This window comes from Micrasema longulum, unplaced genomic scaffold (genome assembly GCF_059751315.1).
Source record: "Micrasema longulum isolate JH-2025_06_02 unplaced genomic scaffold, ASM5975131v1 h1tg000969l, whole genome shotgun sequence".
Lineage (NCBI taxonomy): Eukaryota > Metazoa > Arthropoda > Insecta > Trichoptera > Brachycentridae > Micrasema > Micrasema longulum.
Genome location: NW_028278160.1, coordinates 178,954 through 199,401, shown reverse-complemented (window position 1 = coordinate 199,401; position 20,448 = coordinate 178,954). Strand labels below are relative to the sequence as shown.

General features: G+C 32.8%; 1 protein-coding gene across 1 annotated transcript in view; it reads right to left on the bottom strand.

Moving 5' to 3' along the window:
- Positions 1-19,184, bottom strand: part of Tob (Transducer of ERBB2) — a 74,687-nt gene extending 55,503 nt beyond the window's left edge. Inside the window, exon 1 of the mRNA XM_088232289.1 lies at positions 18,763-19,184. The gene's annotated coding sequence lies outside the window, so the exon portion shown is untranslated. The remainder of the gene's footprint in view (positions 1-18,762) is intronic.
- Between the last annotated feature and the right edge of the window lie 1,264 nt (positions 19,185-20,448).

Sequence of the window (20,448 nt, the reverse complement as noted above, 5' to 3'; positions counted from 1 at the left end):
ACGAGCACTAAATAAATAGTCCAGATCTTGTCTCGATGTCCCTTATGTTTGTCAATGCTTCTTTCTTTTTTTAAAAATGTTTCAAACTATTCTTTTATCGTAATATTTAAACCTTATAAATTGTATACATGGACTATGTCCGTTAATAAATAAATAAATATTGGGGTACTTACGAGTAATTTAAAGGAATTACTTAAATAATTTATTAGAATAATAAAAGATAATTAGGAGTAAATGGAATTTTTGTGATACTTTAAAGTCTAGTTTCTATACAATATGCATTTTGCAGAAAACAGCCAGATCTAAATGATACCCCATTCAAACTTTAAATGTCTGAGGTAACATTCTGTATTGAAAAGATTTTTTTTTCTTACTAGTGTTTTTGAATTAATAAAATATTAAATTTAAAATGCTTATGTATTTATTCACTTTATTTTTTTAAAGAAAACAAGATTTCTGGAGACATTAAACCTCCCATCAGCAGATGCAATACCGTAAGATTTTTCTAGCGCTGTGGGTGATTTCAGCAAATGGAAAAATGCCGTTTTTGTGTTCAAAACTATTATCAGAAGGTGATTATTACAGTTTTTTGTATGAAAAAGGCCTGGCTGTTTTATGCAGAACATAGAATTGTCCTTACTGCATCCGATAATATCAATATCTCATGTTTTTAAGATTGCGGACTGGCTATATTCTGCGTAATCACGCGTAATCGACTTAATCAAACTGTTTAATTCCCCTTTTTTGCTGATCATTCACCTCATGCGCCCAGAGGTGCAAGAGGGTAATGCATCGGTAGACCAAATGCAACGTATTTCAATCATCTGTTACTTGAAGGGATAAATCGAACCTAGGATCTCAAGAACGGTAGGCGAACGTGCCAACGGGGCGGACTTATCTTCACTCGATTCCCTTATTCAGGATTTTTACCCGAGAACTGTTTAAACTGTTTATAAGTAAATAAATAAATAAAATTTGTAACAAAACAAGATGCAGACCCAATATATTCTGAAGAATTCAAAACAACTCACAACACTAATATCTAGCTGATATAATGTGTATGTAACATAATTTCGTGTTTTTTTTAAAAGTGATTGTATATTATAATGATATAAGCATAAGTTGAATGTAATATAAACATAACTATCATTGATAATAACAATAGGTTAGTGGTTATACGCAAATATTTTCTTACATTTGGTTAAATATTTTACCTCATAGTCAATGATTTAAATATATTTATAAAAATAAACAACGTGTGTCTTCATATTAAAACTTTAAACAATATTTAATTATAAAATGAAATGTTTGTTATTACAAACAATACTTATTAGTAATGAGATTTATCTCTTTTCAATGTGTAAGTTCTTCTTCTAAACACGAGAGTTTTTCTTTCTTGGGGAAGTAGGAACGAAATTGAGTGTTGTTTTTCTTGTGTTTAGAAGAGAACTTGTTTTTCGTAAAAAGTACTTCAGTCAAACAATTTTACATTGTTAGATAATTATGCATCTCAAACGTCTGGCCTGTTAGGAGACAAATGTTGATTAAAAATCGTCACTAATAAATTTTATCACCTAAGCTTTTAACAGGTTGTATAATCCTTACCCATTGAAGCCAACTATAAATAACATTGTGAATACTGATTGTGTATTACGAGTTATTTTTCCTTTGTGTATTTTTACATTGTGATCTCATTTTACAATAGTTTATTTGTTCTAGAAAATGCAGAAAATCTGATATTTTAATATCTGGAATTTCATTCAAGGAACAATTTGTCATTTTGTACTTTTCGACATAACGAGCTCACAGACTAATTATATAAAGAATAGCACTCTTCAAAGAATACAGACTACCCATGATGACAGTTTTAGTGACATCGACATATTACAGTTTAAAAACTATAGAATTATTCATTTATTTATTTTTTATTTATTTAACTTTTTGTGAATAATGTTATTTGTACATTGGCGGGCTTATTTTTAAATGGAAATTTCTTCCAACCAACCAATAAAATAAAAGTTTTATTTTTATAATTCAAGTTACAGAACATATTCAATAGAAAAAAAAAGATTAAAAAGTTAAAAATATATAAAAATAGAAATAAACGTAACTGTTTATAAATTACCTTAAATCAAAATATTACTCAATGGGAAAAAGGAAAAAAGAGGAAAGAGGAAAAAGGAAAAAGGAAAGAAGGAGAGATTAAGGAAGAGAAAGGAGATGTTTCTTCAGACGTGATTTAAACAGAGATAATGTAGTAACATCTTTGATTGTGGATGGGAGATTATTCCACAGTCGAGCTGCATGGACACTATATGAGTTAGAGAAGAAAGAGGAATCGTGGATGGCATAGTCATTAAAAATTATTAGATAATTATCAGATTTGTTAGTCATTAAACATTTATCTCCTGCTTAATTTTTAACTTTTACTTTTACATGCATCTACTACCTGTATCTAATAAATTGTTAGTTGTGAATGTTTTTTTTCAGTAATAAATATAAATATTCATGAAAGCAGAAAGAAAGGGGAGGAAGGCAAAGTTGGAAATATACCATTTCTTCTCGCTTTTATGTAATTAAATTTTATTTGATTTTTAAAAATATTTTTTCCCCTTCTTCTTCTGTATTCATAATAAATTAATGTGAAGAAAAAAATATCACGAAAAAATATTCTGTCCTATTCCGGACATATTTGTAAATATTCGACACATTATCCATTCGGGATGCTTCGGTTTCATTTGAACATACGTCTCCCGTCTAAATGTTCTGGAATCCCTCAGGCACTCATTATTAAATCGCCCTTGAGTAGCGCCTTCTAACGTCACTCAACATAAACATTCTCGTTTCCACTGTAGTATCTCAGCTACGCCATAAATGTCTCATAAAATAATTCGGATTGTTTCGGTTAATACTGGGGTGGATAACGCGTCAGGTATCTCCATCACGTCTGCTATTTACGAAGGCACATCGGGTGGATTCCGAAACATCCCGAACCGATTTTCCGTTGGGTATTTACGAATATCCATTTCGGCCCGATATTGCTAGAGAGAACAGAGATAGTCTGAAAAAGCTGGTGGTAAAATAAACAGTTGAGGGTAAACTGTCCTCAACTTAGCCTAGGATCAGGATAAATGGAGATGTATCATAAACCTAGAGCCTACCATCTCTGGAGACCAGGACGCACAGCTTCGAGCAGGACGATGTTGATAAAAAAGAAGAGTTATTAACAGATAACGCGGCCTGATATTTCTTCATACAAACGTATTACAGTATATGAATTATTTAAAAAAAAACTATAGACATTTACCATTGGCATTTTGTTTTTCTGATAAATTGATTAATATAGGAACTTAACCATCCAAAAACCCTAAAAAGCGACTAGTTTTATCTGCTGTCTTAGAACGTACGATACATAAATATAAAAACAATGTTCACAACGGAAAAGGTACTGACACAGAAAATTTAATTCTGATACTCTTTCTAAAAAAAAACAAAATCAACAAAACCTCGATTTTAGTTACGCATAATCAGTACGACAGGCAGTTTTCTTTTTCGCACAATATCGGGGAGGTATTTGCGAAAACGTGACAGAAAACAATGTTTAAAATCAAAATTCAATTCAAATCAAAATTTATCATCAACATCGTCAACATTGTCTGGCACCGCAAATCCTCTTAACATTTATTTATTTAATTTTTATTTCTTTAAACGCATTTTAGATATTTTGTATATATGCTATTTTGATACTTAAATTATAATACGAAGAGTTTATTTTTAAAGATTGCAAATATGTTTTTGTCTGTGTCCAGGCGAATGAAGAATACTGTTCTGTGTGAGAAATAGGAACAGAACCCTGGACATGTTTTCGACTCGATGTCAAATAGGTAAAAATCCTGAAGAAAAAAATCGAGTGGGTATAAGTCGCGCTTAAGGTGTAGTGCCCAATAACATTCGCCTACCATGCTTTAGGTCTCGGGTTCGATTGCTGGCAGAGTCAACGTGAAATATTTGTTTTAAAGGTGGTCGGACTGGTACATGAGACGTAAGACTAATCACCAGTAATCACAGTCCTAAGCCAAGATGATCGAGAATCATTGCATCTGATGTTTTAATTTAGTTCACTTTGTATTATCAGGTGTGAACATGTTTTTTCGCGTTTGTGTTTTTTTTATGTCCTTTTTGTTCCTTCGTAATATCCTAATTTAATTGCTGTCTTGTCAAATATTTTTAAGGGGTTTTATTACTTGTCGGCAAATATTTGGGCATATTCGAAAAAATGTTGATAAAAACACATGTTTTCATTAAAATACATAGCAAATAAATATTATATCATAATTTTAAACTTGATTTGTCTTGAGGTTGACTGGTTTTTGCATTAGCCGCACAATTCATATATACCGTAGAGTAAATTTACGGTCGAACGTGTAAATCTGGGATAAGAAATAAATCCTGAAAGTAATAAAATCGGGGAAATGTTACAATTATTTTTTTTTTTATTTTTTTTTTTTTACATTTTACATTTTTTTTTTTTTTGCACCACAACAGGCCAGGAGGCCTAATTACAGTGGTGAATTACATCACAGAGCACCCAGGCTTGAGAAAAATCACATTTTATTTTTTGTGTTCTCACCGGGAATCGAACCCGGAACCTTCCGTGTGTGAGTCAAGCGTCTTGACCACTACACCACGGAGGCCGCCACAATTATTTTATAAATAGCTTTAATGCGAAAGTTCTGGTAATGTTGAAAAATGGCGTGTAAGCTTAATGAAATAAACACGAACGTGCAATCTGGGCAAGACCATTAAATTAACAAAATGTTTAAAAATACGATCGTTCGACCGAAAACCAATTGACAATTATGAATGTAGGTAATTTTTTGAAAGTTGTGTATTTTAATACGTTTTTTAAATATACACAACGCAGTATTATCACATAAATATATATTTAATGACAGAAACATGTTTTGTGTTTTGTCTGTGATTTTAATGAACTGAGGATAGCTGTGCTTTTAGTGTAGTGATGGAAACAATAGCTTAATATGTTCGGTTTTTTATTTACAGAAAAAATTGAATCGAACCTACTTAAATATGGTATTTTTACAAATCGGGAATAACGTTGAAAACACATCAAAAATTTAAAGCGGGTTTTTAAGATTTTAATGATGTAACTAATAATTTTCGGGTTTAAAAACGAGTACACAAAACGGCTCGCAGTTGGGGTCATGTAACTTTAATATCACACGTCATACGTCAAAATATGTATGAATTTGATGGTAACGTAATACATGCGGATTGTTCCATAGTGATATTTTCAGGTTATTCAAAATATGCATGTTTTAAACCTTTGTAGAAATTTTTTCCGATGTCGCACGGAAAAAAAAAACAACGCTGTTTTCATCGTAATTTTTTGCTTTTTAAAAATAATACACTATATACACATTTTTGATCGCAACTTAGAAATTTAATATCTCTCAGATAAAAACCTTGATAAAACAGTTGGCATATAGTGGTTATAATTTATTTACACCAGTAATAAATTTAAGTGCATAACTCCGCGTTTGAGAGGAAAAGTTATTACACAGCGGAACATGTAAAATTTGCGTCGTAAAAGAAAACCTTAAGTTGACAAGAGCAGACTTGTGCACGTTCATACTTAGCTTAATATAGTAATTAAAACGTTAAAATTTAAGTTGAACTGTGCGGATACATTGAACTCTTTAAAAACTGTAAAGAATTTCAGAGATAAAATTCCTTAACGTCTTAACCAACTGAAAATTTAACTTTTAAAAATGAAAAATTACCACTAAAATTAAACTGCTGACTTTTATATGTAAGGCCTATGTACATAGATAAAACTAAAAATTTACTTTACTTTACTTCTCATTGCAATACGAGCCCTGGTCAGTGTAGTGGAGGCAGTACGGGTCATTAAAGCCGCTAGGGGATGTTCTTTGTCGGGGCTATTTTTCATTTTCCATTGTCAAAGGGGTAACCGTATGTGGTGACCCACAAATGCAATCAATCGTGCGTGAAAATATCGATTAGTAAATAAACGAAAATACCAACAAAATATATTTATAAGTTAAGTTTTATTCTTGCACCCCAATAGCCAAAAGTTTTTCAGAATCAATAAAAGTCGCATTTAATAAATACTATCTCTGCGAAAATCGAACCCGTAGTCTAAGCATCACTTTTACAGTGAGCATCACATTTACAATATTATTTTGTGTATCAATATCAATATTTTGATGGCATAATTAGCAGTTAATGAGCATAGTAAAATGGGGTGCATAAATATTGTGCGATGAAATCATCATCATTCCATGTCCGCTCCCTAGTTGGAGCATGTGGTATCCACAAAAAGCCTCCATGCATCTCTATCGGCTGCCAGCTCCTGTGCGTCTTCTCAAGTCAGGTTTTCGTCCCGAAGTTCTGTCATAAACTGCCGACGAACAGTCAGCAATGGACGTTCAGGACGTCGAGAACCTGATGCCTTGTAAAGCAGGCAAGCGTGGTTAAGGCTACCAGGAGGCATCCGCAGTAAATGGCCCAGCCAACCGTATCGCCTCCGTTTGGTGACATTTGACACCGGGGTTTGCTGCATCCGTTCTCTCATTACTTTATTCCTCACAAAGTCAAACCTCCGCACACCTGAGATTCTTCTAAGACACCTATTCTCAAAACTCAGTATTTTGCTGTTTTGGACCCTAAGTTCTTTGTTCTCCCGTAGAATACATCCTGTGTTGTGGATATGATCCTCACATGACCTACCGGGTAGGAAAGCCGCCTGGTTTTCTCTTAATATAAGCATAATTGGTCCTCGAACCCTTCGCAGTATCATGTATGCAAGTGCTTTTCCCGGTACATTAAGTAGCGTGATGCCACGATAATCATCACAGTTTAATGGATCACCTTTTGTATGCAATGCAGTGATCTCCCCGTTCACTTAGTCTATTGGGTATCTCTCGGGGCATTGTTCCCACACATTGATCATTAGTTGGTGTAAAGGGCCAATAAAGCCCGTGATTTCAGAAATTCCGTCATCAACTCCTGGTGCCTTTATCAAGTATGACATGGCCATTTTTATTTCAACCAGTGTCGGAGAACCGTCAGTAATGTTGATTGCCGCGAAATCGCGAGGGTGGAAGGAGGAGGAGGGCGATTAAGTACTCTCTGAAAATGACCACACCATATTTTCTTTACGCGGTCTGTGTCTGATTTGATCGCTCCATCAGAATCTTTTACCGCTCTTGGGATGAACGAGCGTTTACCACAGATTTTACGCGTAATTTGAAAAAGTTTCCATGTGTCATTTTTTCGAGCAGCTAGTTCCGCAGTTGCAATTTTCGAGTCTAGCTGACGACATTTATTCAGTCTTGCAGAACGTTGAACTAAACGATCCTGGTACCTAAAGTCATATCTACTACTGTCCTTTTCGTTAAGATCATCTTCACTATCTCTCAATGCTTAAAGTTTAGCGCGTTCCTTTATTTTCTCCCATGTAAAATCTGAAATCCAAACGCCTCTTCCCCCCCTGTTTCGAGCCGAGAATATTGTTCGTGGAAGAAACTGTCACTCCGCTTCAATAAGGTCAATCAGATGAATGCGTTGACTGACCATGTCCTCGAATCTCTGTCTCGTGTCATCAGCTTTTAGTTTCTCCACGTCAAATGTCTTTCGCCGAGGAGGTCTTGGGAGACGTTAGAGGTGCAGCCAGATCTTAGCAACAACTAACTCGTGGTTATTATAAATGTCGGCCCCTCTATAGGTCCTGACATCTAGGAGTTCTTTTTGGTTAGTGCGGCCATAAAATATGTGATCTAGCTGCGCTTCGCAATGAAAAAAAACAGTTTAAAAATGTATAATTAAGTACTATTTGATTATTGGCCTTTTAAAATATATTTATACCAATGAAAATAAAACAATTTTGACAATATCTTTTAAAAGGAGAATTATTTTAATATTTAGGAAGACTCTGTGCGAAAATATAATAAAACCACTTATCGTTATTTTTATCCCCATTCTACGATAAATATTATGTATCGTACATTCAATATGTTTGTTGTACGGATGAAAGATTGACACGCGACCATTACAGACTGCGTAGTGAATATTTAAGTATGTAATTTCATACAAACATCGTGACATTGACATTTCATAATTGTTTTAACCCTGTAGTCCGTGTGTTCATTCAAACATACACGAAATTTAGGATTAATTTACCAGTTACTACCGGAATGAAAATGCGGCGAGTATTTGTTTTTAATTGCTGGTATCCCTTAATAAGTGTCTATTTTGTTCTGCTTATTTTGGTAATAAAAAAGGTCGTTTTCAGTCTGGCAGCTAACTTCTAACTGGTTTATTTATTTTGGGACGAATTTCCGTCGAACAAGTTAATGATATTGAACAAGTTTTAAATTGACTCTACTAAAATTAAGCTTATTTGATTACATAAATAAAATATGGTTTTATGAACTTTGTCAATTTATGATCAGTTTGAGACTCATAAGAAATGAACGTTAAATAATTTCTAAAGAGTAAAATGACAAAAATAAAAAATACTTTATTTTTTTCTGCTTATGTTGATAGTCGGGGTTACAAAGTTTAGTTTGGGAGCTGGCTTCTGGCTGGTTTGTTTGTTTTGGAGCGAACTAATTAATAACAAAAATAACGTTTTACTATTATTAAACTTATTGTATATTTTTCTCTTAGTGCCCTGTCAGGTATCCCCAACATTGGCAATCATTCTGGCAAATGTCTCTCTGTCCTGTGCTGCCCGGAAAAATCTGCTCCACAGTCTTAAAGCCAGTCTAGTCTTATATATTACGCAGCCAGGATATCTGTCTTTTTCCAGCCTCTCGGTGACTTTCAATCTTGCCCTTCAAAATTAAACGAAACAAGAGGTGCTTTTCTCCGCGCATTATTTGCCCCAGATAAAAATTACGAACCTTTATGGTGGTTAAGAGTTCTCTGTTTGTTCTAGCTTGACTTAAAATTTCTGAGTTCGTTATCAGGTCTGTCCAAGATATTTTAAGCATTCTGCAATGCAACTACATCTTAAAAGTCTCCAGCCTGTTCATAGTGTTCACCTTTAGAGCCCAAGTTTCACAGCCATACAAAAATACAGATCACGCATAACACTTTACCAATCTTTGCCTTATTTTCAAGTTTAGATTATCATTGTAGAAGAGGGATTTCATTTTGTTAAAAGCAGCTTTTGCTGCCTTATAATAAATATTTATTTTTTAATTTTAAATTTTACTGCAAATTCACAAACTAATACGGCTTTTTGGGCAGCGCCCGTGTTAAGCCATAATAATTAACAAAAAATAAGGGTTTGGTAACTTAAGATAAATATTAATTACATATAATACAGTAGTGATGTAATTAACAACAGCCCAAAAAACGAAATAACATAAAAAAATTATGTACACATTATTCATATTTAGTTACAGGCATAAACAAATACAAAAAAAATAATAGTATAATTGGAAATAAAAGACAATAATACGAAATCATAATTGAAATAAACATTAAAAAGGATTGACTGCATCAGTGTAGATATGACAATGTTAGAAAGTGAGAAACTGGAGAGGAAGTGCTGCAGACCGGCAAGAGTGGAGGAGACTCCTGGATACAGCCATGGCTCACCCAGAGCTGTCGAGCTATGATAAGAGTCGATGATAATGATGTATGATTATAACATATCATAACATACATTTTATGAAATTATACCATTTATGATAAGTTTGAGATGCAGTGTTTATAAAATACAATTTAATAATCAGAAACAATAATAGGGAAATATCACAAACTACAAATACCTACCGATAAAAATATATGAAACGGATTTATAATAATTAATTGTATATTCAAAATTAATATGGATATTGTGGAGAAATGTTTTCATACATAAATGTAAAAAAGAAATTTAATAAAAATACGTTGCTGAAACACGCGACGTGTTTGGCCTTGGTTGTTGTGACGTCAAATTTCGCGATAATTTTCTTAACAAATTTCAATGACCAGGAACAAATAAACATGAATCGTGACGTATTAAGGGCGCGGCCAATGGAATGACCGTTTTTGCGGGAATTAAAAATGACAAAATTTAAATAAAATTATGCTTCTATTGATTGTCAATTTTTTTTTACAAGATACGAGTAGTATTATACAGACTTTTATTTATTTAAAAATGTCAAACAAGAATAAAGTTTTATTTCCCTATAACTTTTAAAGTTTATGCATGGTCTGAATATGTTTTCTATGCACAGTAATTTTTATGCACGGTCTGAACGGGTTAAGTGTCGCAAAAACAAAACAATAATAAATAAAATTAAAACAAATTAATAACAACTCGAGTCGACAATCAATTACATTATGTTCTATTGTCACATCATCTCGGGAATAAGCGGACCACAGGCAAGGCTCGGTGGAGAGTGGAGACTAGAGGTCGCTCAGTAGCGCCGAACGGAGGCCACACGCACGGCAATACAATTAGCTTCATAATCAGCATCATAACCTCACCTTATCCGTGATGCACGAGCAGACCAAATGCTGCGAATTCGATAGTCTGTTACACAAAGGGGAGGTGATCAGTCTCACGCTTCAGGTGCTAGTCCAGAAACAGATAATTCTTTCAGTGTTAAATTCCCTTTACAAACCGATAATCAGTGCATAAAAGTGATTTCAAACATTTTTATCACTCGGCAAATAGTTTATTATAATGCATACATACTCAAAATATATTTATTTAACACTTTATGTACCTGTCCAAACCGTTCAGTTTGAAAAAAATACAAGTACATGGACATATTGAATCTTATGATTTTCTAAGAAATTAAAAACAGAAATTAAGTAAAAAGATTTAAAAATATTAAAAATTTACACTGAACTATTCACCATTATCATTCCCTTTCTTCACCTAATGGTGCATAGGGCACTGCCTTGGTACACCTATCGCAGCGTATCTTGATCGTTTTTGTTACAAGAAAGTAAGATGATTAGTTTCACGCTTCAGGTACCAGTCCAGGGACTATAAAATATTTTTGGTGTAAAAACACCCGTTGAAATAAATGTTTCACATCAACCATACCGGGAATCGAACCCGAGACCTCTTGCATGGTAGGTAAACGCGCTGACCATACACCACGAGGCCGACTTGCTACAAACTAGCCATTAAAATTTATTTAAAAAAGTCGCCACCACGGTAAAATTTTTCGTTAAATTTGAAACAAAAAGTCAGTTGCACGTATTCTGTCAAAAGTTCAATTTAGCCAAAGTTCAAAGGGTGATTTCTTTTTTAAGATTTGAAGTTATAATTGCTTCCGCAACTTTCATTTTTATATAAAAAGATGTTCATAAGAATCATTATTTCTTATTTTCTTTACATTCTGGTCTTTTTAACCCTTTTAATGCCCGATGAAGCATATCGTTCACATAAACTAAAATATGAAATTAAAAGTGAAAAAAGTTAACTTTTGTTTTCAACATTTTTCCCAGTATTTGCATAAAAAACATACCAAAAAATATGTTTTTAGTTAGAATTAGAAAAAATTAGGCATTGAAGGGTTAATCAACATGTCAAAATTTCAACATGTTACAACAGAGATGAAGAACATTTTAGAGAAGGTCATATAGAAGTTTAGGTATCTTCAGGGCTTATGACCTGTCATTGGCTGATTTAAGTGGCCACTTTACACACTGTGTAACATTAACCATTCTGCCCATATTTGAACATCTATATTCCTTCAATTATTTCATGTGTTGATGTTTGTGAAGTTAAATAGCTGAAACCTCTATTTATGCTGGTGAGTTCTTCATCTCGGTTGTTATATGTTAATATTAACAGCTCCCCGGGGAGTTGAACCCAGTCCTTGTCAACAAAAATTTGGACAAACTCAAAATATTGTCAATATTTCAAGTCTACTTTGTTCGGAACCAGAGACCTTTTGCATGATAGGCAAATGCGCTGATCATTTAACAACCAGGTGGATTCACAATTCAAAAGAATAATCTTAAATGCACATTATAGAAACAACGCACGGATTACTAACATTGTCTTAGTAAATATCACTTTACCTTTTCAAAATTATTTCCAAAAATATATCACTGTATTAATATATTTATAATGACGACGCTAGGCTTGGCAGTATATTGCAGTCTAAAACGACTTTTTCAAAAAACGTTTAATAATGCTTTTTATCATCACTAAACAATTACCTGGTTTATAGAAAACTGGATCAGTTATCTAAATGCTATTTCAATTTTATTTATTTTAAATATTTAACGTCTAATTTCACAGATTTGTATAGTTCTTCCGGATTGATTATTGAAGTGAATCTATTTGAAAAATGCTTCAAGTCGGTTATCGGTGCTTTAATTTTTGTTACGAAACCGGTTTCGTAATTAACGTTACGTTAATAATCAAAACGTTACGGTAATAGAAAATCCAATTTACCGCAAAAACATGAAACATTAAAAAAACGCACTATATGTGAAAAATTCTGTCACATTGTCACAATGATGTATTTATAATAATTATGTCATTGCGTTGCCATATATGTTGTAAATATAAAATAAAAATAAAGGCAGTTAACTCAGTGATTATTATAAATGATCAAAGAGCAAACGTATGATCTAATATTTGTATTTCTCACTTTTATGTAAGCTAGAAAAAAAATACGCATAAACTGTAAACAATCAAGCCTATAGAAAAATGGGTAATTTTCCACTAACGACTGATTTTTATCATAGGATATAAAGCAGACATGCGATGGTAAAATAATAAATTACCCCGTTCGATATTTATACGAAGGTCACAATTGTTCCATAATTATAACCTAATGTAGGTATAAACCATAAATACATGCATCAAAAGATTGAATGTCAGTTTGTTAAAGGACAAAATAAACCAAAGTTTTGTAAACATTTTAGATTATCTGATCGGAATCCAAAGGTTAATTGAAAGAAACATTTATGAAAATAGGATCCATTTTTATTTTGTAAATAACCCCATAACAAACTTTAATAAATAATTAGATCAAAGCTTTTTCAGAAATGCAGATATTTGTGTAATTATGTTAAGGAACTTTACTAGAGAAATAGCGATTCTTGCATGTTTTGTTTGATGACTGTTTACCGAATTCTTAAACAAATTTTGATGAATTTTAGAGGTAAATTATTTTTTTGATGATTTTAATCGGAAAAGTGTGTTTTCATAGATCTTTCGTAAACAATCGTTCGTCTTTCAACATATTTTTGCGTATCTAATATTTGAAAAGTAATTGTGCATTTCTTTGTATCCAGGCGGATGACGAATATACTTTTGTGTGTGAAATACAGTTTATTATTATTTTTTTCTGCTTTTATGCAAAACTGTTACAAGCAAAAGTATAAATACATATATACGTGCCTACCCTAAATCAGTTTTTCCGAACCTCTTCCTGTTTCCTTCCAAGATTATTACCTAATCTAACATTCCTCACCCTTTAATATGAATAACGTGCTTTTATTTAGTTTATATGAGAAAGATTTATTTTCGCATTGAAAAAAAACTGCTGTTATTTTTAATTAATTAGATTTTTTATAACTGCATTTTTTTATACAGATTTTTTAGCACAAATTTCTGGACAACTCTTCTTTTGACCAGCTTGGTTTTTGGCTAGCTGGAAGATATTCTTTTTAGAAATCAGTCCACCGAAGTACTTATTCCTTGTACTAGAAGTTTTAAATAAACTAATAATTATTATATGAGTTACGTATAAAATGTTTTGTAAATTTAAAAAAAAGAACAAAAACCCCGGCGGAGTGTTTCTGACTCCATGGCTGCTCTCAGGTAAAAATCCTGTATAAGGAAATCAAGTGGAGATAAATCCGTCTACATCGAAATATTCCTGTTTCTGGACTGGCACTTAAAGCAAAAGACTGATCACCTTACCTAACATGTAAAAAAATAACCCATGTTTGCTGCATTTGGTTTACCAATGCCTGTGCCTATGCACCACTGGGTACAGAAAGGGGAATGATAATAATGTTGATATTTTTTAATTTAATAAACTGAATTTTTGGTCATTAAAAAAACTGGGGATTTTTTCTGTTTCACACGTAACAAAATTAGGCAAGATAATTGATTTAGGATAAAAATGTTTTTTTAGTTGAGGTATATTATAGCAAGCCACGTCGCACGTCGTATTCAGGTGTGGTGATATTTATGCCATACACTAAACAGTGTGCCTAGGACGTGTGTAGCTTTATTAACAGCACAAACATCGCTCGGCCTTCGCTAGAAGTGCTAACCCAATTAATCAGCTCGTAAACAGGCGCCCGAGTATACAATACAGCACTATGGAAATAGGCAATAACAATGCTACCCGTACGCACTAGATGATGAGGATATTTGCAGGCAGATTATAACAGAACGTTAAATTTTTAAAAGTAAATATTTCATCAAAGCATATATTATATACCAACTTATATAAAAACCCTCTATCGAGTAGCCACTCTAATATTTTACTCTTACCACATCAAATATTAAATCTAAGGTCAGTTGGAATAAAATAAAACATTATGGGTACTTATTGATTTCAAATATTAATGGTGCATTTAGGAAATATTCATTACCGTATGTACTACAAATCTTAAAAGAAAACGTTCATTATAAACAAGGTATTTAGTATAAATTTTATACTTATAATTAGAAATCAAACACTGATTTGAGTCTACTGAACACTTTATTTTATTTTTATATGTTTATATTTGTAAAAATAAAATAAAGTGTTCAATAGACTCAAATCAGTGTTTGATTTCTAATTATAAGTTTAAATATGGAGTTCTACAAAATAAACACCAAATCAATCAATATAAATTTTATATTTGAAGCACCAACTTTATAGTTATTTATCATAATAAAATAAATAAAACAACTTTGTTTTTAACCACTAATTTAAAAAAAAAAAATTTCCATCGACAGATTCAAAGCAAACAAGCTTCTTTGTCAAAGTTTACGTAACTTATTAATTCTTTCATATTTTGTATTTTTTCCCTAAAAGGGTGGTATTTTGATATTAATGTTTTCGAAGCTAGACAAATAAAAAATAAGCTAGGCAAATAAAGAAATATTGTTTATTTGGTCATTGATTGTTTTTTTCTCATTATGAATCCCTTTTTAATTTCTAAGATTTCTAAGTTGTCAAATTTCAATATTTTATTTTCAGATTGAAAATAATCATAACTTCAATAAAGACACGGGATTAAAAGTACTTCATGTTGAAAATAAAATATTAACATTAGACAAATTAGAAATCTTAGAAATTTAAAAAGCGATTTAAAATATTTCTTTTAGTCCACTACTGTCTAATTTTGAAAACATTAAAATCAAATTACCATCTATTTAGGTGAAAAAAGACTTGATTTATTGGCTCTACGTGTAGTATTTAGTAAACATGGAAAAAATAAAATAGGAAATAATTAATTAGTTACGTAAACCTTGACGAAGAAGCTTGTTTGCTTTAAAACCGGTCGGTGGATTATTTTTTTTTAAATTAGTAGTAAAAAACAAAATTTAAAAAATTTCTTTTATTATAAGGTATGTATTTAGTATTCTTCACGTAGGTCCCTTCACCACTCTGACGACGAAATGTGGGTTATAATTTTGATTTCATTGTTATATTATAGGTCTAGCAAATTAAAATCACTTGGACTCTCATTTAAAAGCAAGTTTGATAAAAATATATCTCAACATCTATTTAACAAATCTTTGGATTCACGTATTTATTATTTACGCGAAAATCAGTTTATTGTACATATTGCTATTAAAATCCCCTTGCGCCGTATTCTACAACTTTTTCAAGACCCAGGTTGTTTTCTGCCTAGTTCGTAAGCTGATCACGTTTAAAAAATAACTTTTCGTTTTCGGCTTGGGAAAAGATATAACTCAATGTGAATAGGATCAATAGGTTAATAATAGCACAATATATGTTTATATCATTTCCATTTACGGGATTAGATTTAATATACATTGGATTCTAGATAAATATATTGTCGTTCGTTTGCGCAAGAGTTTATCCTTTGGAACTGGTACGTTTGTTAATTTATCACGTTTGCATTCCTTGAATTTATGCAAACGTATTCTATAAACATATTGATCACTGACCGAGATAGGCAATAACGGTTTTAAATAGATTTCTTAGTTGAGGTTCAAAGATGAGTGGGGAATTGTTTTGCAATCGGAATCAATATTAAATGCAATTGATAATAAGCAAAAGTTCATTGGTATTGAATAATAATTAATAAAGCAATATTTGCATTATAAATATCAGAACTTATACTTTAGTAAATAATTCAAAGGTATTGTCGGGGTGCAACCCATTCAGAACATAATCAATTCCTGTGGGTAAAAAAGTATTTTATTTATTCTTCATACACTAAAAAAAATATTACTGGCCGCTTTTTGCTATTTTTTAAGTTTAGAACCATAGAAACTATTTAACATCCATTTTTTATGAACACTGAGTCAGAAACTGATAATAAATTCATTAAGTTCATGAAACTTGTGGTTTTATTTTACTGTGTATGTTTATTTAATCAAATGAGTTTTATTTTCGTAAATAATAGTTAAGACTCGACAAACATTTTTCTCTTGGTTGACAGAAATTCACTTCAAAACAAACGATCAAGCCAGAAGCCAGCTGTCAAATTGAAAACGTTTTTTTTTGTAACGCCGATTACCAACATAAGCAGAAAAATAAAGAGACGTATTAAGGGATAACAGTAATTAAATAAGAAAAAAAAAGAGAGAGAACACCCGGGCTGAAAGGTTTGACTGAGTCTATTATAGTATAAATAAGCAATGTGGCCTTATTTCCGTTAAATGTTTTGGTATAGGATACAACGTTGATAACAGAATACAAAATATTACTCGACAAAAAGACATTGAGCGGTGAGTTAATAGATAGAGGGGAATACAAATAGTCTAAGTTAGACTAAGTGAATGCAAATTGGATGCGAATGGTGATAACATAATTATTTTTTGTTAATTTCTCAAATAACAGTGCAATTCAAACAGACTTAATGTGCACGAGTTCTGCATAATTCGCCAATTCCGGTGACATAACTGTTCCATTTAACGATTAACGAAATTCGCTTGTAATTTTATCCACAAATTATCGGGCATTATATTTTTAATACAGACGGCTTATGTTTGTAATGTTAATGCTCACGGAAAGCTCATAAAAAATAATTTACAATTCATTGCACATTCTTATTATGCGATATTTAATTAAATCACTTCAATAATAACCACAGCGAAAATTTAAATCAATGTTTATAGTTAATTACTGAAGATTCTCGATTGAACAAAAATAATATTAAAGTACAAACACTTTAAACTATCTTGACTGCAAAAATAAATTTAATTCTCATTTCGAATTCCAAAAATGTCATTGAAGAGGTCATCTCCTATTGTTTTTATAGATAGTTATATTTATTTACAAATACATAATATATCGTAGTTAACATAATAGCTGTTTATTCTCATGACATAATATGAGTTAAATTCGATTTAAAAACAGCTGTTTTATATTGACGATATAAATATCCGCAGTGAATAGTGTCCTTGAAAGTGGACAAGTGGAATTCAGGTACATAGGCCTATATGTCATGTATGAATATTAAACTCCACGTATTAATAGCAAAATATCGATCTTTTTCTACGTTTCTAACAAAATGTTCATTTCACAATTAAGAAAACATAGGTTTTTCAGGATTTAATATGATTAAAAATTAAATATTATTAATTGCTCCGTTTCATTTTAATAATTTATTATTAAATCTGCAGTGGCTGTCTGTTAAAGTCTTATGCGTAAGTACCATTAAAAGTGATTTGATTCGATTTCGGACGAATTTCAGTGGTTGGATACAAATCCGTTATACCTACATAAATATAACGGTTTTTATAAGGCTTTATCCGTAAGGCTGTAGTCATGTTGGATAACCTCGAGCTTCCGGAAAACACGACAGCTATTCTACCGTTACACAAACAGAAAAGCATTTTACTGTTTATCGCCAATTTCATTAATGGGTTTTTTTCGGATTTCTTTTGTTTGCAAAAACAAAATACGGAATTAAAAAAACGGTAATCTTTGTGCTATCATTGTTGTTTTTTTCAAGGTCTGGAATTTCTCGATAATTCAATATTGCCGTTATCTTAAATAATTCAGATTATAAGGTGTTATCGTTTCTTACATTGTCGCATTTATAAATATTAATTATCTTTCGATTGAAGTTCTATTGTCTGTTGTAGGAATACCGCAAAAAACGAGTTTAACACAATTAAATAATATTGCCACGAATGCACAAAACAGGTTTCATGATTACTGAAATTGGTTCAAACTGATAAGGTTTAGCTGTTGTGCTAGGGGTATACGTGTTGTTGTAGCCGGACGAGTTACGGTATCTTTATTTATTGTTACGACATAATGTATTGCGTCAAACACGAGTTAGTATTTACTTTACGCTAAGCAAGGTGTAATTTTAGACTATAAACGAATCCCGCACGGCCGCTGGCCGCAAATAGTTTTGGAGTAAATCGCGAGGCTAAATTTAACCACCCAGTTACCTAGTTAACTCGTAGACGGTAATATGGCCGATAGTCAATAGCGGGCTACAGTCGGCCGTACCCTGTACTTGTAGGTACACAGGTGTGCCGCCACAACACTACAATCTATTGTATTACTATGTACAGAAACAGGAAAAGATAGTTACCTCTTGTGTAGTCCTTGTTGCTTGGTCTAGGAAGGGGCTTCTGGTGTCACTGCTGGAAGTGTATCCGCCGCGATAGTTTCAGGTGATGAATGTAAGAAAAAGTACAAAAATAGTACTAAAAATCTAGTATTTAACGATCTAATTTTTAGTTTACAATAATTAAGAAGTGATTATTTTAACGGTAACATGCCGATAAAAAAACTTTTTAAGGGTATTTTTTATTTTTAAGTTTAATATTTCTTTTTTATATCACAGAGGTCGTGTATTTTATATCTTTAATAACTTTACGTAAGATTTTAAAATGTTTTGAAATTATAAAAAAAACTGTATAAAATGAAGTAAAAAAAATATATACGAAGTGCACTCGCGATGATATTCGGCGCTCGAAGGCGTCCGGCCGGGCGGCTATCGCTCGGAAAACTGACGGACTCGGCCCGCCGGCGGTCTTATATCGGCCACACTGTTATCTGCGGGGGGAGGCGAGGGGCGCGCGCGGCTGCTGCGAGGGAGTGTGGGCGCGAGACGTCCGCCCGGCGGCAGCTCTGGGCTCTGACTGAGGCGAGCGGGACCCAGTACCCAGTACCCAGTCAGCTGCCGCGCCCGGGGGTGGGGGGCTACGGCGCCCGGAAAATCCCCGGGAAAACTGACCAACGAGACGAAAAGTCGAACCGTTATCTCCTTGACCTTGTAGAGGTAAAGAAAAGAAAACACCCGCTTATTTAACTTTAAGCTTTCGCGCGAGTGTAGTTCGCTCTATCCAGATGAGCCTTGAGGGTCCATCCGCTATGTTCTCTACCTACAAGCAGCGTTGTTACACTTCGCAGAAAATTTCGCGATTGTGAATTTTCGCACCGTAAATTAGACGTCACCCGGAGCCTTTTTTACGCAATGGCTATATTTTGCGAGTAGTTTTTCCTAGCGGCGCGTTCTTTCGGTTAGGCCCTGAGGCTCGACCGACACGTACAAAATACAACCAACACAAGCCGAAATAGGCTGTTTGGGTTAAAAAAGTACAGCCGCTCGGTTTTATTTACACTCGAAATATTCCGCTGAAAAAAACTTTTTGGTTCAGTTTTACTAAGTTAGTAGAGAGAGCTGTAGTAACACAAACCTGGAATTCTCTCGTTTGTTTACAGTGCGCGTGTATGCGCGAGTGTGATAGAGAGGCCTTTACTAACATCTCTCTCATTCATCACTAGGCCTTCAACTCTTGTATGTTAAGCGGTCCATCCACAGCGGGTAACTCCATAATATAGAGTTACATATGGAAAATTATACTTTCGCCAAAACATATTGTTTTCGGTTTGCCGGTGTCTTATTTCTCGAGCCCGTACTTTGTATACCCATGTTATATTTTCCATTCATACAAATTTGTTTCGTCTACTGTCTGTACGCTGTAGGCTGTATCCTTCATTTAACCTTTGGTCTGAAAAGCCGCCTGTCTTTTGTTTTCACAATATATTCGAGAAGGAGTAAGTACACAAGATGTAGGTATGTTGTGATGGCTCATATTGAGCTTAACCACTATGTTATTGATAGATATCGCACATGTATTTCTAAAGTGACGCAGAAAAATCAAAATCAAAAATCAAAGTTTTCAAGTTACAACTATTTTAGAGATTATGACTTCAACAATCAACTGACAAGTGGCGCTTGTGTCATTTTTGTTGTTTCGACTCACTTCAA